General features: G+C 41.1%; 1 protein-coding gene across 4 annotated transcripts in view; it reads right to left on the bottom strand.

Annotated features, from left to right (window-relative positions):
- PIP5K1B (phosphatidylinositol-4-phosphate 5-kinase type 1 beta) overlaps positions 1–2022 on the bottom strand; it is a 114075-nt gene extending 112053 nt beyond the window's left edge. Inside the window, exon 1 of one of the 4 annotated variants that reach the window (XM_074570447.1) lies at positions 1922–2022. The gene's annotated coding sequence lies outside the window, so the exon portion shown is untranslated. Of the gene's footprint in view, positions 1–1763 lie in introns of all 4 variants that reach the window. The other 3 variants (XM_074570445.1, XM_074570448.1, XM_074570446.1) reach the window with 3 other exon arrangements.
- Between the last annotated feature and the right edge of the window lie 24382 nt (positions 2023–26404).

Raw genomic sequence — 26404 nt, 5'->3', positions numbered from 1 at the left:
ACCTAAATACATAACTAAAGATTATAAACAGCCCTAAACTAGCACCAGCAGAACTCAGTGAAAGAACACTCCTGCTGTTTTTAAAGGTTTGAGGATCAATTCCTAAACTTAGAACATGATTTTCCACTCCCTGTTTTATCTAATTGGGAGAGGGGAAAAATCCAGGAAAAGATGAACTACAGTAGAATAAAAAGAGTGAAGAGGAATGTTTTTACAATCACGGTCTATTTCTCCCTCAATATATTAACTACCAGAAACTGACCTTTAAAAAAAATTTAAAAAATTGTGTTCAATTTTGGTTTTTGTGAATCAATTCTGAGATGGCTACAAGGCAAAAAAGTACATTAAGGATGGGAGAAAGTATCTCGGTGGAGGAAGAGATGTGATAAATTAAGAATTATTTACGTTTTTCAGGTTCTGGGAAAGAGTAACAACTACATTAGGCATTCATCAGACTGTGTATTCTCTGCTTTGAAGATCAAAGAATTTTGAGGGACCATTTAATGAACTTTATTAAAAAGTATCTCTACCATAATAAACCATGGGATAAACATCCTATAAATTTACATTGAGACATTAAAAAAAAAACAGTGGGTGCTATAATACACATTTGCTAATTCCCAAACGGCCAATGCTCCTTATGTTAAGTTCATTTTAAGGAGAGTTTCTGTGGTTTTAATTTTGATCTGAGTCCTCCACCTTACAGTATCCAAATGTTAGCTCAAAACATTTACATAAATACATAACTCCCTCACAAAACAAGAGAACAAAACCACCGCTTCTTCACCTTAAGCAATATCCTTTCAGAAGCAACATGAAACAAGTATATTTACATTTCCTTTGGGAGAGTTAACATCCTCACAAAGTTTTCCTAAAGCAACAGCATCCACCATAGCGCCGTTTTAAAGACGCAGCATTAAAAAGGAAAGGAGCCGGGGGGGGGGAAGAGGGGGAGGAAAAAGCTGGGGGGGCAAGGACCCTGATCACCGAAGCAGTGTATTGGAAACATCGCTACTTTAGGAAAGCCACTTCATGGTACTGAGGGGTAACTTACTATTTAAAGAGCTTCCTGCTGCCGGGCGCTATTCAGCGAAACCAGCATCTTGGGCAGAAACGCCTCAGCCCTCCCCAGCCCCCAGAGCGCCCGCGGCGGCGAGGAGTCGCCCCGCGGCGACCGGCCGGACCCCGCGGGGATGGGCTGCCGGCAGCTCCAGCGGCTCCTGCAGCCGCCGCAGAGTTCCATCCTGGAACAGCCAGCGCCGAAGGCACGCAGGAACCGACCCCTCACACGCTGCTGGGGCCGGTTTGGTTTGTTTTTGGTTTTTTTGTCCCCCTTAAAAAGCTACAGTCCCACAATTTAGAGAATTAAAAAGAAGTTCACAGAAACACCACCACAACCGCCCCCCGAAACCCCAAACCAAACAAACTCAGAAAGACCAGAAGCGAGGCGCGTTTTCTTCCTGTCAGCCCCTCAGGCTGCAGCCGCCGCGGCCTCGGGGCTCCCCCGCGGGGACGGGAACCGCCGGCGCCGGGCCCGGCTCAGCACCTGCCCGGGGCGCCCACCGCCCCCCGGCTCGGCGCCGCCCGGCCTCCCCCTCCGCTACAGGGGGGGCACACCACACACGAAACAACCCCAAAATTTAAAATCAGAAAAATAACCAAAACACTGGCCAGCACGCGCCGAAGCCCCCCCGCTCCGCGGCGAGACCGCCCACCCCACGGCGCGGGGGGAACCACGGCAAGAACAAACAGAGACTCCGCACACAGGGATGCACCCGCCGGCAGTCTGGCAGGGCCTCCAGCGACGCGCTCCCCGGAGGCCTCCTGCCGCCTGCCGAGCCCCCCGCCGCCCCGAGGCCGGACCGGAGGACCGGGCTGCCACCCCCGACTCGCCCGGACGGCAGCTCCGCAGCTCCCTCACCTCCAGCGCCGGTGTGTGTGTGTGTCGGCGTGAGGCGGAGCGGCGCGGCGGGCCGCGGCCCAGGCCCCGCCCGCGAGCCGGCTCCTCCCGCCCGCTCCGGGGGCCCGGTGCGCGGCCCTGGCCGTCCTCCCCACCCCACAGCCCGCGGGCCGGCGTCCCTCTGGCCCGGGCTGCCGCCCCTCGCCCTGTGTTTGCGGGCGTCGTTTGGGGCACCGCGGGGGCCCAGGGCGGGCGAGCGAGCGGCCGGTGGGATTGGGGCTCCCGGGTCCCCCGGGAGACAGAGCTGCCGGGGTCATGAAGGGCTGCGGGCTGCTTGGGTGTCCACGGCCGTGGTGGAGCATGGAAATGTGACAGCAGCTGTTAGCCCGTTTGTGGCAGGAGGGAGTCTGCCTCCCCGGGCTGTGAGCCCGGACCGAAGGGTCGCCGTCTGGTGTGGGCTTCGCTTCCTTGCCTTCTCGTTTGGTTTCTCCAGGATTGCACGCATTCGTTGCACATGGGCTGCGAGTAGTTCCTCTCACACGGAACTAACTGCTGGGCTGGGCCAGCAGGAGATGGGTCTGCCCTGAAGCGGGGCTGCATGAGAACTGTCATTGCCCCGCCTGCCCACCTGAGCACCCCCGTCTGCGCTGAGGAGGCCAAAACCCACAGCTGCTAATTCTCCACAACGTCATGTGCTTTCTGTGTTTGAGTTCTGCAGGCCTCAGGGAGGCATTGAGGAGGACAGTGAGGAAGGCTATAAATCAGTGCAGGTGAATGAATGTCGAAGGGAAACCGAGAGAACAAGCGTGCAAAGATTTTCTGCTGAAGAAAATGGGGGGGTTGGGAGGACCACATCCGAAGAACTGCTGTGTCCAAGGGAACATCTGTTCCGCAGGGGCCTTAGCTCTTCTTGGGGGTAGAGTGCTGGGGATGCAATCCTGCCACACAACCCCAAGGCCGCACAGCTGGCTGTGCCTGCTCGCTGCTCGAGAATGGTTACAAACCCTTAGGATCTGCTCAGGACCTTTTTATTCCTGGTAGAATAGACTAGTCCCAAGCTACATAAGATGAGTGTGTAATGGCTGTGCATTTATAGCTGTAATTACTGGTATTGGATACGCTGACGCATGCACGTTGAATTCCAAGTGCAGAAGGAACTATTGTATGCGTGCGTGTGTTAAAGAGAAGAAATCACGTAGCATTTCAATGTGCTACTTCCATTTTGTTCCATTTTGTTCAAGGTCCTTGCTTCACTGTTTTTATCTGCCATGGTATTTATAACAAATGATATCAGAGCAACTACATCATATGTTTACTCAAATCAATGTGCAATAGTCACACCACTTAAATGACGATGGCTTCCCTAGGTCAGAGCTGCAAGAGAGATCTCTGGTAAACTAGCTTCTGGTCTCATCTCCTGATGTTTCAATTTCTGCTTTTCACACCAGTAGTAGTACAGTGGCTCATATATACCGCAGTCAGATGTGCCATCTGGCTCAGCTCTGAATCTTTAGAGTGAATGACACTTTCTTAATGTATTCAAAATCTGCAGCATTAACTAGCTCATGGTGATATGAGTATTTGGAAGAAGACAGAGAATAACCTAATACCATCAGGGTTTCTCAAAATTTCCATTCAGATCTTTAAGGTGGACTGCTTCATGTTGCATTTCTCCTCAACTGGCAAGACTGAACTGCCTTACAAAACTCTTGCAAAGGAAGTTTTAAAAAGAACTGCAGATAGCGACACTGGCTATATGTGGTGAACAGGCAACACCAAGTCCCAGGCACAAGAAGAAGAGCAGACAGAACCCTTGATTCCTCTTCCTGCAAAAAAGCATCCTACAGTAGAAGAGAGTTTCTTCCTCTTTCTTCTTTATGTCGAACCAGGCAGGTACCTGAATGGTTTTTTCCGCTCATGCATGCCCTCAGTAACAGTGCTATATGATGTAAGAAAGCTGTCAGTAAATGACAAGTTGTGAATCTCAACGACCATTTTCTTCGCCTTACACTGTTAGGGTGGTAGCTAAGTGCCCTGGGGTCTGACAGCAGCATCCTGCACAGATACACGAAAACCAGCCTGATAAGAGTTGCCACTATCATGGTAGTACATTTCTCCTTACAATTTAATTTTCTGCAATTATCATTTTGGTAGATTGCCCTGCATTGAATTCCATGCTAACACTTTTTGCTGCTGGCATCATATGAGCTAGCAAGGTAACTGCAGAAAATCTGGAGCCATAAGTGGTAGTCCAACACATTTTTCTTATTCATATAATCACTCTTTGATGGGATTGATGGTGACGTTTGTGTAGGGGACATTTATGTTCATGGCTTCAAAATATTAAAATAGCTCACAGCCTATGTATTTATTCCACAAAATATCTGAGATGATAGAAATACTATTATTTAGTTTATAAATGGGTGACTGAAGACATGTATTGACAATACACTGAAGGCAGTTTTAAGACTCATAGTTCCAGATCAAAAGCTCTGTGGCAGTGATGATCTGGTATAAACTCATTTCACTGTTTCAGACTCCTTCAGACAGTTTGTGTGAGTTAGCTTTATGCTGATGAGTTTTTTACCTTTCCTCCCTCAACAGTTTACATTCTTGACTGTCTGGGGAGAAGTGTAATTCTGTGCCATGCCTGAGCCAGAACAAGTTTATGCTACTGGGAGGGTCAGTGGCGCACAGGTCGAGGATGAGTTTTGCTGGAACCATCAGTAGTTGCAGCTGGATCATTTTGCCAATGCAGAACACTTAACATTTTTATTGCATCTTCATATTGTCAAAGCATTTGTGTAAGGATGGCAATACGGAGTGCTCAGTCACTGCAGGATGCTTAGGTGAGTTCCAGTTGTCTCTAACAGAGGAATGAGATCAGATGATGAAAGTAATTTTTTTTGTCTTGAAATCTATGAGCCAGTGCTGGTCTGACCTACTACCTAAGTTCAGCGTACAGAGTCCAGCATCATGCACAGACAGTATTTTAAGTCCACATCAGTAATTTCATTTATACATTCCTTTGGTCTTATACATCCAGTAATCATGGACCGATTTTTGAAGGAAAGTTGCACACAGGAAGATTTACTTTCCTCAGCATTCAAAGAAAAAAAAACTAAGAAATTATTTCTAGAAATCTGAAAATGCAGTAAGCAGCAACTTACAGCCTTCTGAGTAGCAATGGATAACAAAGCCTTTTGCATCAGAAACCTTCCTCTAGATCGTGGCTTATGCAGGAGTTAAAACTCAACATGCTGTCTCAAGACTGACAATTCTGTGATATGTTAATGTGGAGATATTGTGGGGTTTTTTTTCCTAGAAATATATAGAACTACAAAGAATTCTATTTCTTCTCTCCATTAAAATAAGGAATTTTCTTATTGCTCTCCTATGTTCCTCTCCCACCATTAAAGGTATTTTGAAGTACATTGAAGGTTATATTAAAAAAAAACCAAACTGTTTTCCAGTTCTACTGATTTGATCAGCTTAGGCAAATAATAAAAAAGAATATATATTAAAATAATATTAAGCATGCTCATTAAGGTTGCATTTTAGAGGAAATTAAAATTTATTGGTCTCTTAAATGTGTGTCAATAGTCAAGGGCAGTTTCTCCGTTCTGTCTAGTAATTGCAGATATCATAAACTTCTTATATTCTTACATATTGTCAAGAAGATGTGAGCTATGGCATATCAGCATGTCAACACTAAGCCTTGAATTTTGTTTGCTGAAAACAAGGGCCAGAGAGAAGACATTATAAAAGGGCCCTGAATACTTTTAAGAAAGCTGACCTTGTCCAGTAGGGATTACATGAATTTCTGATTATTGCTTTCAGGAGAGCATAAGTCTTTGGTATCTAAGAACTGACTGCTCATTCCCACCTGCCCCTCCCTCCTTTTTTTTTTTTTTTGCTGCTCCACTAGCACCAGATATAATTGAGCAGAACTAGTCACTCAGCTGTGCTCTAGAAATCAGAGACCTCTTGATACAGATACTCATATGAGCCATGGTAGTTCAGACAACATTTGTCTACAGGTTGGCAAGTCAGTGACCTTGATCCCTTCCTTAGAACAAACTGTGGTCTTTGTACTGTGGATACTGTTCTTCTGAATGGAACGGGTGCATTTCTCTGGAACCAGTGAAATATGGGAAACGGTCTCCTCCCTGAATCACTTTCTGAGGTCCACCCAAGTTTATAAATAAATTCAGTCTTTCTGGATTCCTCATCCATGACTGTGTCCCCTTAGCCACCCATATATCCTTGCATTTTTCCTATGTAGTTCTCCAATAAGGTGGGTTTCTTTGGTTGGTCTTGTAACTATGAGGCTGCAGAGCCTGTGTATATGGCGCTAACAACATGTAGACAGGACTTCCAGTCTCAGTGTTGCCATTACTTCCTGTTTTTCTGAAGGCAGTTGCATAGTCTAAGCCAGGTCCACAGGGGAAATTGCATTTAAGAGAAAAGAAGTTGTAAAAACTTTTCTAAAAGTGAGAGAGAGAAGCATCCGGGTGAGTTAAAATGCCAGCACTGCCAACCAGAAAGCATGCAAAGTTCTGGCAGTTAATTAAAAAGTTTCGCCACACATTCACTTGAAAACTGAGCATTGTTGAGCTCTCCTAGCTATCAAAAACTAGATTACATTGATTTTGTTTCCCAGTTTAGGACAAATATCTGAAGTGATCTAATCCCTAGGAAGAGCAGTTATGGAGAAATTCTAAACCAGTATTTTCTTTTCCTGTTGATTTTACTGCTTAGAGGATATAGATGCAAACTGGTGCAAAACCTTCAGAGGAGGGGGAGAAATTAGTAAAATGTTACTGTCATCCAAATTTATTTATTTATTTTTTTATTTGTAGTCTTCTAGTTTCACGCTTTTTAAAATAACTTTGCAATGACTGTAGAGATGTCATTTTAGATAAAAGGATGATTTGAACTCACCCTTTTAAAGAAGCATCAGATTTAAAGTGAGATTGCATATATAAAGATTTTATATGTTCACTAATGATACAGTCATTAATTTTCAATAAGCTGTGTTTTTGGAGTATAAGAATTCTGCTTCATATCTGAAGCAACCTGGAAAATGAAAATTCCATTTGAACACAAACTAATATAAATGTTTGCATCTTTAGATTCTACAAAAGCAATAATGGCACAAAACAAGCGAAAATGCAGGTACTAGCCTGTGGCATGCATCCTGCAAACTTCTGCTGGCTGTTGTGGCTTTCTCCTTCTCAAAGCTCTGCCTTCTCTTTGAGATACTGGATCAACGGACACTCTGCTCTGAGTGCATGCCTCAGGTTTCTCTGATGACAGAGCATAAAACTCCCCATTCATTGTCTGGCGGAGGAAGATTGTCTTTCAGGGAAATCTGATGCCAGTGCAACGTCTTCCATGTAGAGAGATGCCTTCTCCCATGCTTGGGATTCTGCCCCCTCTGATAATGAACCGTTTGTTCTTAGGTCTTTCAGTGCTGTTTTATGTTTTTCCTTTTAAAGCATAACTCATCTTTAGAGAAAAATGTACTTGGGATTCATGTCAGGAATTTAACCATGAGGTATGGTGCATTTTCAATGGGTTTTGCTGCCATTGTACTGTTAAAATCCTGCTCTTGCAGTGCTGTGCACCTGTGTGTATAGCTGTGCTCACATACATCACTAGGGAGGAGAAAAATTCGTTTCTAGGAGTATTCAGAAGTATATTACTCATGTATCAGTCTGATGTCTTAGTATTTCAAAACAAGAAATTGCGTCTGGCTTTTGCATGTGCAGACAGTTACATGCAAGTTTTACTGCAGTCATTTCAGAAATCTTTTCAAAGTATGGGTCATGAGTAATTAGTAACAGGTCAAGAAAACATGATTTTATTCTCTAGCTAAACAGGAGCTCTAAACCCTGAGAAGCCTCCTCTGCTGGATGGGGGTAGAGAAAAAGCCCACATGTTTTTTCCCAACACATTCCTTTTTAGCTGCACAGGAACAGAGTTATAGTGTATTTCTCTTTCTATTAAATTATCACATCATCACGTGGAAAAGCAAATGCTGGTATGTACTATTCCTGTGCTAAGGTTAGCTCCCATGGTCTGTTCATAGCACACAGCGCAGTGCTATGCATATATACTGACGGGAGCTCTGGTACCAGAAACGAGAGTTGGCATCAGCAACCTAAGTAGCCCAGACAAAGGGCCATATTAACATAGTTACACAGCTGGGGTTCCAAAAACAATGTCTTTCAGCACTATCTCTAAATAGTGATAATTAGGCAGACTGTAACTTTCTAATGCTGTATGAGATGCTGCATTAGGCTGTGTGAGCAATCAAGCAAATGTTCTGTAGTTAAAAAGCTGCTGCTTCTAAGTCTGACATGAGTAAGTGTGCACTACTATGAATTTTCTATCAGTGGAAAATGCTAAAAAAAGTTTTAGTAACTGTTTCCAGTAGCAAAAGAAAGAACAAAATAATAAGCATAACAGAATAAACAAAAGCAGGAGCATACAAAATAGAAGCTTGTAAGATGTTCAGAATTTCTTCTCCTTCTCTGCCTTCAAAATCCAGCATAGTCAGGAGAATTTCTTTTGCAGTGTCTGAATCTTCTTGTGACTCCATCCAGGGAAAATGTGTATCTGGAAAACCTTTAATAACAGAGAAGCAACACATCTATCGTGATGCTTCAAAAGTTTTTCAAGTATTCTGTCCCTCAGTGAGCTCTCTACTTTCAGATCTTGATGGTATGTCTGAACAGAAGACTATCAAAGGTAATGAGACACTGTGCTGAAGAAGAGGTGTCCCTATGCAGAAGTCATCAAAGAACTATAGATAGAGTTTTGATTGTACGTTCCCCAGTTGCACATATAACATAATTGCTAGCATTTATCATACTTCTGATTGGGATATCTCATGAAAACACTGCTGTATAGGATTATGTTAGATGAAAATTTTTTTCTTTAACGCACTAGTTTGGCTGTAGATAATGGTGTCATTTCTGACTCAACATTTCTGCTGAGCTTCTCTGTGTTATCACTGTACATTTGTATTCGAATGTTATTTAGGAACAACTTTAAGAGAAAAAACAAGTAGCTGGTTTTTGATTGCATTGAAATGTGGGGAAAGGTTCCAGTCTTTTTTCCCTTTGTGGGTATTTATTACACTCATGACTGTAATTCATCTGTTTGTAGCCTAAAATTGAAGACGAATTTGAAGAAAAGGCCAGGAAAATTTGGTAAGAAATGTCTGCATGTCTGTAAAAGCTGGATGCTCTTCATCCAAAACCACCTGGCTATTAAGGAACCAGTATCTGCTCCATTGATTGCAGAGATGGGAGAGAAAAAATACGATAGGATCACATTCTTGTTAGTGCTCTTGCTTTCCAAACTTCATTCAAGTTCTTCTTTATGCATTAAAAGAAAAGCTGTCTTCATTTGATGTGAATTATGCCATCAGGAAAAAAGAGCTGCCAGGGCAGTAGGAGGCAAATAATCGTTAAGAGAACCTGTAAGGAGCAGAAAACCTGTTTCTTTCAATGTTCTGTGTTCTATGTTCTATGTTCGAGGTGTCTGACTTACTTAAGCTACACGGAACTAAAATAACAGAGCTCTCTTACTTGCTACCGCCTTGCTTAGTGTAGTTAATGCTTTTTTTTTGTTAAGGTTCTCACCTTTCTACTCAGTATTTCCTGTAAGTACATGTATGGACTCAGTCAAATGAGAATTGAGCTGTCCATACATACCTCAGGGCAAGGTTGTTTTGCTCCTGAAGTTCTTTCCTAACAAAGTGACTGTCGCTGAGTTCTGTTAGCAATGAAAGGGCTGTTTTCTGCTTCATACTAACATATGATGACCATCAATGTTCATGTGTGGTTGATTTCCCATCTGTTTTTACAGCCCCATTAACTTGCTGTGGGCTTCTTACAGAGAGATAGGCTCTAACCCCATGCATGGGACTGCAGGAATATTTCAGACAATATTTATAATTTTCCAGGAGAAATATGATTGTAATTATGGTCAAATAGCCAATATTATTAAATACAGTAACCTTGCACAATCAAGATCAAAACAAACTTTGCTACTGTACTGCTACTACATTGCTAAAGCCTAAATTTGCAAGAGCTCTTGTATGTGAGTAGTCCCAAAGATATCCTTTTTCCAGTGGGGTGAAGTCAGATTGCTTCAGTGGACAAGCAGGCGGGAGAAGCACTCTTGCATTCCAGCTGATATCTCAGTATAGGTCTCATAGCTACATCACTTGCTGGGATAAACCACAGTGAATATGTTACCTGTGTTCAGTGAGTCTGAAATAACGCTGAGCTTCTCATCATATGGGCCTATAGACTCATGAAGTTTGTCTTGTGAATCATAACTGCTTTTATGAAACAGAAAATGGATTAATCTTTGTAGTTGTTGCAAATGGAAGACAACTCTTTGAAACAAAACAACATTCCCACTCCCACATACAGAGCCCTGAATAATTAATTCTTAGTAGAAATACTTCTGAAGATATACATAAAACATGGAAAAACTTACATCACTGTGGTTTTTTTTCTATTTATCAGCAATATTTCATTTTTGGCAATTATTTCCATTTTCATTCTTTTTTCTTTCCTTGATGTTCATTATTTTGTTATTCCTATATTCTCCTCAGTTTTTCCTTGCATGCTATTTTTAACTGTAAATAGTTACCAGATATTTCAGGTTTTGTTTTGATTTGTGGAAATACAGTGTCTCAAAGCTAGGCATTGTGGATTCCTGCAATTTTTGGTTATTATTCTGTGAAACACACATTCTATTCTCTAGTAGGTTAAAGGTGAGCAAGTTTTTTTGTTTTACTTTACTTAAATTTGATAAACCATGTTGGCTTTCTGGGTGGAGCAGCAAAATGATAACTAGCTAGGGACCTTTTGATAGTGACTCCCTTCTTTAAACGTTGCACTTAGATACACTTCCTGTCAGTATTTAATTTTCTCATTTAAAGTGAGATTAATAATCAAGCCAAATTGCTTCTTACTTTTACTATAAAAAGGGTTTGTCAGCTTCCACTTAAGAAAAGTCCCACAAAATTTACCTTAAAATTCTTGCTGATAAATGCCACATTCTGTATAAAAGCTGGAATTCATGCAAACATGAATTCTGGACTTCCTTACCTGGGCAGCTGCAAAGTTGAGTAGCAATGATGCAGCACACCTGTTCTTCCTAAAGGCAAAGAGAATCTGCAGTGCTTTATTAATTGACACATAATGACCTGAAATTCAACAGTGTGCAGCTTCCCATACAATGCTAAATCTGTAGCATTATGTATCTCATATAAAGATCTCACAATTTTTTCATGTTTGGGTTGCAGATCATCATCTTGTTCTGATTTGGTGTTCATTCAAATAAGACAATGAATCCAAACTGATCATTTAATCTTTTGGGATTTACTTAACATTATGTTAAGTTCTTCAGCATTGTTGATTGTATTCCCAGAGCTGTAGAGAAATTTTGACTTGCTTAAGCTTGAAATAATTAAAATCATTAGACAGAGCAGTTAACATGTTTAACAATAGGTGTTTTCATATTGTGGGAATCTAATCATTAAATTATATACCCAAGCGCCCCATGTGAAATCCCTAGGAAAACTGATTATTATAAATCCGATCTTTAAGTCTATAAATGAAAATCAGTATGATAGCTGAAAGATGATTGCCAGGCAATGAAAAACAGGGTGTGGAGCTGGTGGGTTTTTTTCTGAAGTTGAAAGTTAGTTTACTTCTTTTAGGTCAGTGTTGCCATAGGCTGAAATTCCACATTTACTTAGCCTTAAGTTACTAGCCATTTAATACTAAGTCTGCTTTTTTCAGGAAAGGGACAAGGTATTATACTTTCAGTTCTGTAGTGACAAAGGCAAGAGAAATATAGTCTTGTTTGTCGTCTACAAATTTACTACAGTGTATTTCAGAGCATCAGTGTCTTTTGATATACTTTCAGACTACTCCAAATTATCATTTCAATTTATGTTTCTTAAGATAACACTGCCCCTGTTTCTATGATGTTTTCATGTCTAGCAGTCAATAAGATGACATGCATTCCCATAACAAATAAATAGGTCAAAAGGAGTTATATAAACCATATTTGTTATCATGAAGTACCTGCAGTTCTTCCCACTGTGAATCTAGGTAGTAAATATTTCATCTGTTAGTATCGCCCCAAAAAACATTCTTAGGAAGTTTATTTTATTAAATATAGTCCTTCCTTAAGTATTTTTATGATAGTCCTTTAGCACAGGAAGTCAATAAAACCTTACTCTAAACACTCAAGGTAAAAAAAAATACCCAGAGTCAGAGCATTGTCATGTACTTTTATTTATGAGCATTTTGTATTTCAAAAGCAATTGCTGAAGTGAGCAATGGCTTAAGTGCTTTGCATTGTTTTTTTGACCTTGTTATGAGTTATTTCACTTTCACAGTGATTTTGAAATTACTATTATCATTTGTAAACTCCCCTTCTTAACTGTGTTTGAATTGCATCACCATGTTAAATAAAAACATTACTTTATCATACTCACAGTGAATCTGACATGTTTTGAGTCAGAAATTTGTTTGGTGGATAGAATGTTTTTGGTGACAGTTCACATTTGGCACACTGACAAATTCTTGGAGAGTCTGGCTCAATGAAATCAGTGTCTTCAAAGTTTTTCAGCATATGTCTAAAGGAGTGGGACTCGAGCAACGTTACGTGCCACACCACTTATTGCAAAACAGAAAGAATCTTATTTTTTTAAAAAGGAAGAAAAGTTTGGGAGGAATGAAAATTTTCTTGTTCTCTTAGTGGACTTTTTCAGGCCACTGAGGATTTGGTCCCGCTGCTGTTGAAATTGATAACAAAATCCTCAATTATTTTGGTAGGATCAAACCCAAAAGCAAATGGAGTTCTGTGAAGCTACCAAAGACATAATATAACTGTAGCAAATATAAGCTGTGATCAGTTTGATCTAGATTATTTTTTTTCCAGTTAGTGGCTGAGCACCTTGCACAAGTTTGCTTTTTTTTTTTGTATCTTTAAGAGAAACCAGAAACGCAAATGCAAAATCCAACGTATAGCCTTTTTACAGAATTTGTCACAGCTGAAAGTCTTGAATACAGAAATAAGGGCACTGATTACTATAATCTATAAATGCACTTTCTTCCATTCCCCAGTTCTCTTCTGTGAGAGTTATTAGTCATCAAATAAGTCTTTGAAGGCTAAATTTACAAGATTGCAGTTTAAGTACTCAGTAAGTTTCCATTTGATACAATTTCAGAAAAATGATGGACCAAAATTATTTTTATTTGATGTTTAGAACTGTAGGTACCTGCTGGCTTCACACAAACAGTCAGAAGCAGAATTTTTTATTTATTCAGAAAAAAATGACGTGCTAAAGGGAGAGTCAGAGCACTGTGTACCAGTATGCCTCTGCCTTAGTGGTATCTCCCTGGCGGATTTAAGTATTGTGAGTAATGAACTGATCATTTAAACGGAAGAAAGGACTGGGTGTTTTTCATACAGTGTCCTCACAGGAAGAATCAGAATAAGTACAACTAGCATCCATTCATGTAGCAATCGAAAGCTATTATTTATTTAGGAATGGATTTGACCTACTGAGCTAGAAAGAAATTACATCCCATTACTAAAGCCATCACCTTATTAATTCCCAAGATTTCTGATTATTGGAATTAAAAGGAAAGAGGTCAAGGGAATTCCACCTGACAAAGGATGTGTGTATGTTGAGGAGAGACTCTTTTTACAATTAGGTTAAGAAAGACCATATACACAAACATGAAGTGATACACACATATGGATTTAGCATTGAGAAAGCCCTGAGAAAGTATGCAAACGGTGCTATAGCCTTTAGTTTTGGGCAAAACTCTTTAATTAAATCACAGCTATTAAGTCCACAACTGACGAAGCAGAATAATGCTTGCAACTGTTCTTTCTAAACAATTTGACATCAGTAGCCAAGTTTTCAAGAAGCAGCCTTCATGCGAGCGCTCAGAGTATACAAATATCGCTATAGTTAGAAAGGTCAGAAATAGCATCAACCCCATATTATCTTCATCAGAGTGTAGAAGTGACAGCACACATGGCAAGCAGGAAACATGTCAAGAACTTACTAGCTGCAGCAGCTGTTCTTGCAGAACTTCAGTTTCTTTTCAGGCTAAAATGCACTGCCACTTTTTATGCTGGAGAACAAATTGGCACTTTCAAATTAACATGACAAATGAAAAAAACCTTTATTTCTGAATGCCTAGGCCTCACATGTGACAAATACAGTAGCTAGATGGCTGCAAATAAATTCAGAAAACTGAAAAGGAACTCGAAAGGCTGGAATGATTGCTGCGAGATTAAAGGCTTGAACCCGCTCATCTTGTGCATGTAAACTTGTACCTTGACTCAGTATGAGACTTGTCTGCATTTAAGAGCTGTATGATTATATAATTAGCCAGGATCTTACTAGTACTCATGCTATGTCCTCCCTCTGCAGAGAGTGTCATTCCAGCTGTATTTTGACAGCAAGGGAGCTCTCCTGGAATCCCCAACTCAGATCTTGCAGGCAAAGAGCTTCTCTCTTGAAAACCTGGACAAAGTTCAAATCAAGTTTAAAAAAACTATTTCTCTGCTAAACTGTTTGAGGCATGTGTGAAATGTTTCTCCATACTTTCATGTTTTCTTTTATTTTCAGATACACAATGGGTTGTGTAGGTGTCAGGTGCTCCTAATGGCATGCATGTGCAGCCCTAAGTCCTGTTTTCAGATGTGTAAAATGCTAGCATTTTACAGTATCATACAGACTCTCCAGGGGATGACATGTATACAAGGCAGAACAAAAAATATTGAGATTGATTCTTCAGAAAAGCAAAGGTCAGATTTTCCTGTTTGATATTCTCATGGCCCTTCCAGTGCAGTAAAGGGAAGTTATATGTTACATCAGAGGACTGAACCTTGAAAAATGTCTTTTACCCTCTGCTTACCAATAAAACCAAAATGAACTCATCTTAAACTGATGCCTGTTTAATCAGACAGTTATTTCACTGCCAGACATTGAGATAAACACATAGTCTCATGTTTGTAGTTTGGAGAAGCAGGTGAAAGGGGGGAAAAGAGGCTAAAATTATCATAATTTTAATGATACAGTTTAAAAATCACAGTATTTTGGTATCCAGGGAAACAACTTTGGGCTATAACTTGTGTCTGATTTTATTCTCCATTCCTTCTTCTGGGGTCATAAGCTGCATGTAAGATGACTATTGAAAGTACATGTTTGAATGTCATGGCCTTTACACTCTTCTTTACGTGGGTACATGGGAGGACATAGAAGGCAATCTAGCTGTCATGGTTTCATCTGGAATGAGGTTAACTTTCTTATTAGCAGCTGGTGTAGTGCCATGTTTTGGATTTGGGATGAAAAGTAGTGTTAATAGCACACTGGTATTTTTTGGTTGTTGCTAAGTACTCAAGGCCTTTGCTGCTGCTCACGCTGTCCTGCCAGTGAGTAGACTGGGAGTGCAGAAAAAGTTGGGAAGAGGAGACACAGCCAACAGACCAAAGGGCTATCCCATACCATTTGACGTTATGCTCAGTATATAAAGCTGGGGGAAAGAAGGAGGAAGGGAGGGATGTTGGGAGGTATGGTGTTTGTCTTCCCAAGTAACCGTTACGTATGATGGAGCGCTGCTTTCCTGGAGATGGCTGAACACCTGCCTGCCGATGGGAAGCAGTGGATGAATTCCTAGCTTTGCTTTGCTTGTGTGTGCGTCTTTTGCCTTACGTATTAAACTGTCTTTATATCAACCCACAAGTTTTTTCTCACTTTTACTCTTCCAATTCTCTTCTCCATCGCAACCAGGGGGAGTGAGCGAGCAGCTGTGTGGTCCCAGTTGCTGGCTGGGGTTAAACCACAACACTAGCCTATGAGAACAAACTTACCTGCCTTGGAAAAATAGAAAATATTTATGAAAATAAAAGCAGCTTTGAGATACTCAGAGCTTATATTTTTTCCCTCCCCCAGCCTTTGGATAAACATTTAAAAAGTATCCAATGCCATATTACATTTCCCAAATGCTCAGCAAATATAATTGGCATAGAGTAAGTTTACTAGTTGATACAGAGCGTAGTGTTCCTGAAATATTTTGTCTAACACATTTTCTAATAAATCTCATGATTGTCAAGTATTAGTAAGCAGGGTACTGAATGTCCCAAAGGCAAGTAACAGCATTGCTGGCAGAGCAAAGCTTTGGCAGAGAGGAGAGCATCATTTTCCTAGCATAGAAAGTAAACATAACTGGGAAAAGAGCACCAGAAAAATCCACTGCTACTCTCAATATAAGCATAATTTAATGTCCTCTGGAAAAGCAATAGACCATTATCCTAGTCATCAGGTGCAACTTACCAGCAGAGTCTGCGCTACTGCTAAAGTAACGTAGTTTTAGATGATTTGAAAGTATTAATCTGTTTTGAGATGACATTTCTGGAATAGTGCTTATGTAGTCTGGTTACCTGAATGCAGAGGGACTTCTTATGAGGCCATCAAACTAAATTCTGTGTGGTAAGGTGTGCACTTCTAAGTTTCTAAATGTGCTCCTTAAAATTCCAGTTCAAAGTCAAAACACAGCATCATTAGCTACCACGGTACCTGAAACAACAGCTGGGTTATGAAGGGGTAGATTCTTTAGACCCCCCGCTATCTAATGCAGAGTCCCCTGGACAGCATGACCACTAGATGGGTGGCTGCAAGCGCCATGGCCCTGCACAGATGTTCCCAGGTGCTGCTGATCCTCCTGGCATGGCTCCCTCCTTCTCTATCCCACCTTCTGTCTTTATAGGAGGTGGTAGACTTCTAGCTGCCTTGGCACTCCTCTTGCAGGCAGCTCTCCCTTTATCTCACTGAAACCACACAGTGTGTTATTGGGAGTGAATCTTTTAGTCATGTTTGTGGTGCAGCTGTTTACAATTGAGAAGGATGGAAATTTTCAGAGCAGTGATTCATTTCATTTTGCAGTGCTTGAGTGCCTGAGGTGAGATTTATTTTTTTTCCCCCCATGGCTTCCTGAGTGTAAAAGGATGAGGTTTGTACAATAAATTACAGGAATAAACTGCACAGGAAACTCTGCATGGTGGACACTGAAGCTCCACAAGCAGAACGGCAGGTGTTCCCCTGGGATGCATAGCCTATGCAAAATCCCTGCAGCACTTTTGTCTTGTGTGGCACTGAACAAAGAGGCAGGGGAGAAGCATGCAGGAGAAATGAGGTGTGGGAGAAATTAGGATACCACACGTTGTGCATGCTCAAAAGATTGTTCTTGCTGGGATCGAGAAGGCTGACAGGGAAGTGTGTGAAGCTGTGACTACATGTACCCAGTATTTCTGAAACAGCACCTGCCTGTTGGGGAGCACAGTCAGTAGCCTGGGCTAGAGGCTGCAAGAGGGGCTGCTTAACAAGCCCAATCCCCTGTCCTAGTGGGCAGGACTCCAGCAAGGCTTAAAAGGGGCAGATCATCACGACGCTGAGCTCAAGCTGTTACTGCTTCTGAAGACATGAGGCTTTCACGGTTAAAAAGATAAGCAGAAAAAGTTTATGTCTGCAAGAAGGGGCATGAGCTTGTACCTTCCGCAGGCAAGCCTCGACCAATACAGCAGGGGATGTGTATAGTTGTAGGAAAGTGTGTTTCTCAAGTAGTACCACTATACTATCAGCAACTGGTGATCACCAAGAGCCTCAGTACTGTGATGGAAATGGATGGAACATGTCAGGATTTATCAAAATATAATTCAGTTGGCCTGCAATCTGTAAAGCAGATATAACCCTTCCAGTTTACAACACATTCCAAGAACACCTTTTCCTTGCAGAGGAAACGTCCTGTTGTCTGAAGCAGACAGTCATCATCCAAAAGTTAAATAGCTTGTTGGGAATCGTCAAGTACTATTCTTAGCAGGTTTATACAACAGTAATTGACTGTTACAGCTTCCTTAGTTGCTGTCAATAGAAAGGTGTCTTGCTGCTGCATGGTGTTTGGCAATTACATTGAATTGTCTACAGTGTCACTCTTTAATTAAGGATTTAATGTCGTTATTACTGAGTGAAATTGTTTGCCTTATCTAGTGGGAAATCTGATTATGTTACTGGAGTAATACCTCTGTTCTGTCTTGTAAACAGCTGACTACGTTCTTTGCCCACTTCCATACATGGAATATATGCTTTGGGTATGTCCCGCAGGAATCTGCTTCATACTTTGATACAGTATTGCTCTATTGTTTAAAATATTACATTTAATCAATTATTTGGTTTAAATATCAGATGTTAAGACTCTCTTGCCATCTCAGGTTAGCGGTTTCTTTTCCTATGTGTCACAGGAAACACAGCCAAAAAATGTATAATGTTTCATTAAATGGTGCCATGATCAAAGCCATAACCAAACCACTGGAAAATCATACCGGTTTTGGTAACAAGTGCTACAGTTGTCCAAAAAATTCCAACATTACAATCAAAGTAAAAGGCTTGACTTTTTCCCCTATCACATTGCTGAAAATAGTTCTGATGTATAAAAAGCAGGCAGGTCTGAGGTGAAAAAGCTGAATGCCTATTATTAATTAATTTGTTTCAACGTTGTAGGTTGCATTCCACAGGCACATTCCTCCTCCATTAAAACGAATAGGGTCTTTTCTTTCACTTCAACAAGCACAGGACTTAGTCCCTTGTGACTTTTTTCCTTGTTTTCTAATTACTAAGCTGCCTCATGTGTTGAGCAAAGCAGTGCAGTTACACCATTACCCTGCTTAAGTAAGCTGTGGGGATAACTGAAACAGAAACAGTTTCAGTAAGAAACTGCCAAATTAACTGCTACTGCTTTCTATTACAGAAAAAAAAATAATCTCAGACACTGTCATTACCATCACTGGTATCATCACTGCTGTTCACCACTGTCATTACAGGAGCATGGTTGCTGCGATTTGATTGCTGGAAAGTCACATCACAAGAAGCATGGTGGGAGCAGGCTATTTGGCAGTTTTACAGCATGTTGCTATCTTCTCTCTGACACAGAACAAGACAGTCCTATTAGTGCGATTAGTGTTAACACAGCCATCTCCAATAAAGGAAGCATACTATGTGGTTAGCAGACCTGCTGCCCAAAGAACTTCTAATTTAAGGCACACAAGTAAATAAAGCACAAGCCAGGGGGGCATCTGCTCTCAGGTGGAGTACTTCCCAGAACAGATGGGTTTTTAGGACCATCTCAAGAAGGAAAGGAAGTTGGCATAACATCTTTTTCACAGTTTCTTTTTAATTGGCATATACAGTATTTTTATGAACAGAGCTAGAGTACAAAGTAGACACTGGGTAACTTCTATTAATCTTTGACAAATCTGTTAGTTTGGAAAAAGATGAATAGAATAAACAAACAGATGTATGGTGGCAAGTTGCCAGGTTCTGGTGAATTCTCATGTGAATATGATTAAACTTCAGCAACAGCTCTGGCTCCCACGCTTGCCAGTTTATTTAGCAGTCTCCTAGATTGCTCTCAAATTCTGAAATTCATGGGAAAAACAAACTATTTCACTGGCTTTAGAGCTAACAAGACCAAAACTGTTTGGGCTTCCTGTAGATCTGCTTCCCTAACAATCACTGATTGAGGTTCAGGGGTGCTTCTAACCACCAATGGGTCAGAAAAGGTTGTTACTTCCCCCTTTCACCCTCCTAGTCAGACAAATAGTGAATCTTCTACAGAGTTGTGAGAACAACACATTCAGCTCAGTCATAATGAGAAAATAATTTCTCAGAGAAAAGGGGGAGTGCGTGGTGTTCACAGCCAATGCAGCATTTAGCTGGGCTGGGTGGCCAGAGGCATCCAAGGAACATTGAAGATGAGCTGGGGCAGTTGCACACCTGCCCCCAACACGGGGGTTGCAGTGAGGTTGTGCCTGTGGCATGGGTGGTTTAGGAGGAAGGGCCCATGCCTTTCTTTCTTCAGGCATTGTGGCAATTTCAGGAAATAGTCCATCTGCTGCCTGCATGGCCTTCTGCTCCATCACAGCTTGAGATCTTTGAGCAAGGAGCGCGATACATGGTTTAGGAAGGTTTAGGAAGCATGATAAGTATTTCTATTACTCTTTTTTTCAGATATTGCACCTAAAAGATCATTAATGAGAAGCAAGCACTAGTATCTACTAAAATGCAACGAAGAATAATTCTGTACTTTATAATTTAAAATACAGCACTTTCCTAATACGTTAACTTTTGTAGGTATGCTTACTACCTATGAAAAGAAGGGGTTCCCTAGGAAACATTTCCTGCTCGATGTGATGTTTCTTCTGTATTTAACCAGTAGTTTATATCTGGGGGAGTGGAGTGTGGGGGAATGGAGGGGATGGACACAGAAAAGGCATGGGGAAATAGGAATGATTTTTTCTGTTTAGTTTGTGGAGGATTTTTCATTGCTTTTTTCAAACGGACAGTTGCTCATCACAAATGTGAACTATTTAAAAAAAGCTGTGATGAAGATCTCAGCCATTTTCTCAAAACCCAACACGTTTAAGTAACGTTCGTGCTGCAGCTGAGTTTTACAGAAACAGCAGCCAGTGCTGACCCTTTAACCAAAGAGCAAAACTCTGTACATGGAGCTGAATGTAAAGTTTTTCCACATTTCCTACTGAGACCTTATCTCATAGCTTATCACACAGACCAAATAAAAATGGAATTTTATTGACGTCACTTCATGCTCGAATGTTAATGGAGCCAGAAACTATCTGCCTAAGGAACTTGGTGATCTCAATGACTTCTGTGATATCTTATCTAAGGAATAATTTTATACTTGCTGACATCATAATCTGAGTAAGCAAAATAAGGAAAAATAAGGAAACATGTTAGGTCATAACATATAAGTTCCAATTAAAATTTTGCCTCACGAAAGCTGTATGTGTACAGTAAGGAAAAAGAGTTGTTTTTTCTTAAATGAATCTGTATGTGAAAGCCTGGTCATTGTATTTACTGCTTATCAATTAACCCCCCCCACCACCCTTGTTTGGCACTATTTTTAACATATTCATGTGCTAAAGTAATCAGCCCTTCCGCTGTAAAATGCTCAAACCACTCTTAAAGTTTACAGTTGCCATGAAATTAACATAAGAGATTTTATTCTGTCATTAACCCTCATTAGCTCAACAGTATTTCTTATTTGATTGTTTATTCTTGTGTGCAGCTTGCAATTACAAATCCCCTGGTAATATACTTTACTTTGTAGAGTGCAAACCACAGAGGACCTCATAACACTCTCAGAAACCTACACATAATGCCATCTCCTTCATTGCTTTTCTCAGGGAAAGCACTGTGGCTCTGGCAGTTCAGAAATGGGAAGAAGGAAGAACAGTCTGCTTTGGTTAAGACACAAATCCATCCAAATTTGCAGCCTAGCATTATTTCGATCTGCATTGATGTGCTAATATCTCTCTTTATTTTTCATTTTGACTTTTTATTATCAGTCATGTCACTGTACTTTCTTGGTTTAGCTGAGAAGCAAAAGTACCAACAGAGCCTGAGAAAAGTCCTTTCCAGGCTGGGTGGGAAGCACAGTTTCATGAGAGAGCTGAGTCCTATTTTGGTCTTGTAATCAAAAACATTTAAATAAGTTGGGAGTAAATTCAAACCTATGCATTGTATTTGGTTGAGGCTGGAAGGGATTTCTGGAGGTCATCTTGTCCAACCCTCCTGCCCAAGCAGGGCCACCTGGAGATGGATGTTCAGGACCATGTCCAGAAGGCTTTTGCATATCTCCAAGGTTGGAGACTCCATAGCCTCCCTGGGCAACCTGTGCCACTGCTTCCTTTCAGAGAGTACCTTTATTAAGATTGGACATATATAAAACCATGCATTTTGGGTAAAGACTTTCTTCCTCCAAGGGAAAAAAGATTTCAAAGGGCCCAGTGATCCTTTTAACTTGAAGAAAAGGCATCAGTCTGGCAGAGGAAACAAACCCTCGTAACGCAAGGGTTACAGTTTTACAAGCAAGCACAAGGAAAAACTCAAAGTCTTAAAGCTTGCACGGATAACATAAATGAGATCATCTATTTTAGTTTTAAATTGAGTAGTCGTGTTTGTGGCTGCACATCAAAGTAAAGCGAGGGAAAAACGCAGAGCAGAAGCCTGATTTTGCCAGCTCTGTTGTATTAATGCAAGCTGCCCCTCAGGTGGTGCTCTTACAATTCTGCTGTGTACTAGAGCAGCTGCTCGCCAGGCAGGCTGCTCGGTCCTGCTGTGCAGTGCTACACTGAACAAGGGATGAGCTGCCTTCCACACACGCCATCAAACAAATCCTCATCATTTTTAGCATCTTGCTCAGGTACCTAGCATGGTCCTTGCCTGTCTTTTGCTTCAAGTCCCTCTCTTGTTACCAGCTTTCTACCGCAATCAGTGGTTAGTTGATGCTTGATGTATTTTGATTGCTGCAATACTGACTTCTCCTCTCCTGCTTCCTGCATTGATGAAGAGTAGGGTAATAAGACTGTCTGGAGACAAGGAAACTGAAGGAGTAGGTCTGTGCAGTGTGGTGCTGTGCATGACCCTTCTCTGAGTTCCTGGTTGAGTCCTGAGACACTGCCCTAGCTGTTTGCTGGATGGGGAGGGAGCAGGGAGTGAGAAGGAGGAGGGTAGCCATATACCTTTTGTTTCAATTCATTCTGCTTCTAAATTATTGGTAATATTTTCTGCGGAATAATAACTTGTTTTGTCATTGCACTTTTCAAGTTTATTGACTTTTTGCCCTCTCACCTTTTTAGCGTAGAAATTCTCATGAGTTTTGAGGTAATGTGAGGAGACAACTTTTCTTGCAGTGTTCTCAATACTTCCTCATACTGCTGTTACATTGCAAAAGCAGGAAATGTCACGTGTGTACAAAGGGTGTAAGAATACAAACACAGTTCTCTAAACACACTTGGCCTTGTGAGAACAATAGCATTTCTCAAGACTGACACTGTGTTGCGTATACACAATGCTTTCTCTCTCTGCTAAATACTTATGACAAAAAACAGAATGAACTATTTGTCAACTGGGTATATTTTCCTCTGGCTACAATCTGCAAAAGATAAGTGTTAGTAAAGTCAATTTTTCTGTGTCAGAGCAAATCTCTAGCTGATGCCACTAGAAACATGTTCCTGCCCACACACGTTAGAGAAACAGCAACTCCCTGGCCCCGGGTTACAGTTTTCCAGCACGGGTTATCTCTGTGGTCCAGTTGATGTCAACTGTTATTTAAGCACCACATTAGCTAGAGGATGTCTAATTGTCCATCAGAACAGGGCTTCATCCTATGTGAGTGTGAAAACAGCACTAATGCTTTGCCTTTTTCCTGTGTAGTTTTCAAGTCTGTTAAATTGCCTACATGTGCTGATGACTTTTTGTCATACAAGATTTTTCTTTCGTTAATCCAAGCTTTTTTCAGTGTTTCCCCTCCCTCCCTCCCTCCCTCCCTCCTTCCTTCCTTCCTTCCTTCCTTCCTTCCTTCCTTCCTTCCTTCCTTCCTTCCTTCCTTCCTTCCTTCCTTCCTTCCTTCCTTCCTTCCTTCCTTCCCTCCTTCATTCCCTCCTTCCTTCCTTCCTTCCTCCCTTCCTTCCTTCATTCCCTCCCTCCTTCCTTCCTTCCACCCTTCCTTCCTTTTCTTTTCTTCCACATTTTTCTGAAGACTTTTGTCATAAAAATCTACAGTCTTTTCAAAAGGAAGTAGATAAACATCTCCAATAATTTGGGGAAATAATTTAACCTCTATGCAGGACAGATAATCTGGCCTCTCCGCAGTTTCCCAATCTCTGACTCAGCAATCTATCACTTGTCCCAGTATACAAGCAGTGGGGTTTTTTTTCCGTATGAACAAATTGATAAATCTGCCTGTTTCCCATCTGCTGAGTTCTTGGTTCCAGAAAACCACAACAGAAGCAGCACAGTGCTGCACTCCTTGTCCTTTGGGCCTACCCAGGCAACATATGGGTGGTGTGGGTGCTGGGCAGCCTCGGTGAACTGGCCACCCTCCAGACCGAAAGAGACTCGGGAAAGCTTCTGCTACACAAACCCATTTAGATGAAGGTATCAGGCTTTCAGCTTGGTTTTAGGCAAGTCCTTTTGAGGCCCTGTTGTGACCATCCTGGACTGCCCTTCACAGCGGGTTTTCATGGCTTTTCTGACCTCCTAAGAGGGCCTGAGAATTTTTTTTTCCTCCAAAGACATGTTCCTTTGCTCAAGAAAGGCTGTATTTCAGTATTGTCTCAGGAAGAGTTACACTACCCATGGACAGGACATACTTACTTCAGAAGACTGTTTCAATACTCTACCAATAATTACTCATATACATCAAATTATAAAAGATCATCTTGTATATGGGAAGGTCTGGGCATCAAACCTTGCTCCTTAGCCATAGGGGAACCCGTGTTATCGTCATATAATGAAAAAGAAAACTGTGCAGAAGAACAGTAAGATAATCCACTTAGTTCTGTCCTTTACAAACTAACAGGTGTGTAATGTTCACTGTCTTTCATTTTACCATTAAATGTATTGCAGCATCTTTCATCTGGCAATTGTTGTATTGAATTCAGCCAGTTCTGCTAAAGGCTGAAAGTTGTTTTCACGGCACAGGTGTTTTATATCCTTCAATCCAAGTTTCATGGGTCTCTATTGCATCACATGCATGACAAAATCCCTCACCAAGTACCTCTCTATTGAGTTCACCAGTGAGATCCCTGGAAATACACTGGGAGCTGTTACAGTGCAGGCTGAGCCATGCTGGGAGACCATGGAGGCACGAGGTAGTTATAAAAGAACAAAAATAGTTTTTCTTTTCTATCATTCACAAATTCAACCCTGCTATGAACACCAGTTTTTAATCAGGTTGATGACCATGGGCAATGGGTGTTCAGTTAAACTAACATGTTTGTGAGCTCTTGATCATAAGCTATCCTGTGCTGAGTAGCACAAACCCGACTGTTTCATCATCCTGATGATTTTTTCAGCGTAAGTGAAGTCCTGAGAGGGACACTGATCACGTAAGAAAGCTTCTCTGCAATTTAATGATGGATTTGTTGCTCAAAAAAAATTTTAATTGTATTTTTTTTTAATGCACTGGACTCCATTACTTGAAACAAAACCTTGAATTGTTTACCTTTTCAGATTACGTTACGTAACTCTCTAGGCCCTAATTGAGAAAGTAATCAGATTTCTAGGAAGTGCTGAAGAAGCACATTCCTCTCTCTCTGAAATGGTGAATTCCTTCTCTTTTCTGCTTTACTACACGTCAACCAAAGTAATGGGAAGATTTTTGCTATTATCAGTGGACTTCAGACCAGGGCTATTGCCTTGATGGAAACACAAAGAGTTTCTGTGTATTTGTGGTTTTATCTTGCTATCTAATAATTACAAAACTCTTCCTCTTTTTTTTTTTTTTTTTTCCCCTTGCTGACAAGGACGACTTAGATCTTTTACAAGTTTGAAAACACAGGCTTTGTCAATAGATTGGTAAACCAAGATATCACTCTGACTTTCAAAGATTTGAGTGCATTAGAAAGAACATGGATTCAAATTAATGTTCAGGGTAGCATTTAAAGGAATTAAAACTTTATTTGGAATATAAATATGAGCCTGTTTTTAAACAGCATAAAGCACTGGTGTGGGCATGATGTCTAAGGACAGAGACAAAGACAAGGGACAGAGGTGACACCTTTTATTAGACCAGAGCAAAATAGAAACTGAAAAAACTACCCAGAGTTTAAGCAGATATCTATAAAGTGGTCATCTTTTAAAGAAAATCTGGGCTTGTTTAAATTACTAGTGAAGATTAAGGCAGATCTTGAAGTTATTTGCTTTCAGATGGTTTGTCATTGGAATGAAGTTCCACCTCTGCCTAATTATCTCTTTCCTTGGGTTGTACTTCTCTTGAACAAGTACCTCATGATATCAGTCTTAAAAGAAGCACTGAGCAATGTGAGGGGGTAGCGGCTTGTATCATAGAGCTGGCTGATGACAAGAGATTCAAAGGTGTGCAGATGGAGTGTTCACAGGCTTTTAGGACAGGACTGAACAACTCTCAGACAACTGGGCTACAAGATACAGTGAAACTCTGGGAAGGAGCAACAGAAAGGGCCAGGGAGTGGGAGAAGACCTTTAACTTGGAGCTCAGTAATGAAGGAATTGGTTTGCAAAACTGCTTGTTTGCCTGTGTAGTCATTGTGGGATGCAGCACTTAATGGGGACAGAGGTTCGGCTAGTACAGTCATCCCACCTGTCCTGGAGCTGGGGGCTGCACTATGGTGAACTCCAGGGAAACAGAAGCACTAAACAGTAGTGTCCAGAGTGATGGTTCTACAGATTTTCTTTCCCCCATGTACATCTAGATTGGATCACTTCCTTTGTATACGAGGGTGCAGAGCGATTTTTACTGTCCCTGTTTCTCTCTGAGCACAAGAAGAGAGAGAAACTTGCATTTCACATAGCAGTGAGCATATGTGATGCATGCCCCAGCCTGT

This window comes from Larus michahellis, chromosome Z (assembly GCF_964199755.1).
Source record: "Larus michahellis chromosome Z, bLarMic1.1, whole genome shotgun sequence".
Classification (NCBI taxonomy): domain Eukaryota; kingdom Metazoa; phylum Chordata; class Aves; order Charadriiformes; family Laridae; genus Larus; species Larus michahellis.
The sequence above is the reverse complement of the archived record's forward strand: the minus strand, read 5'-3'. Positions and strand labels throughout refer to the sequence as shown.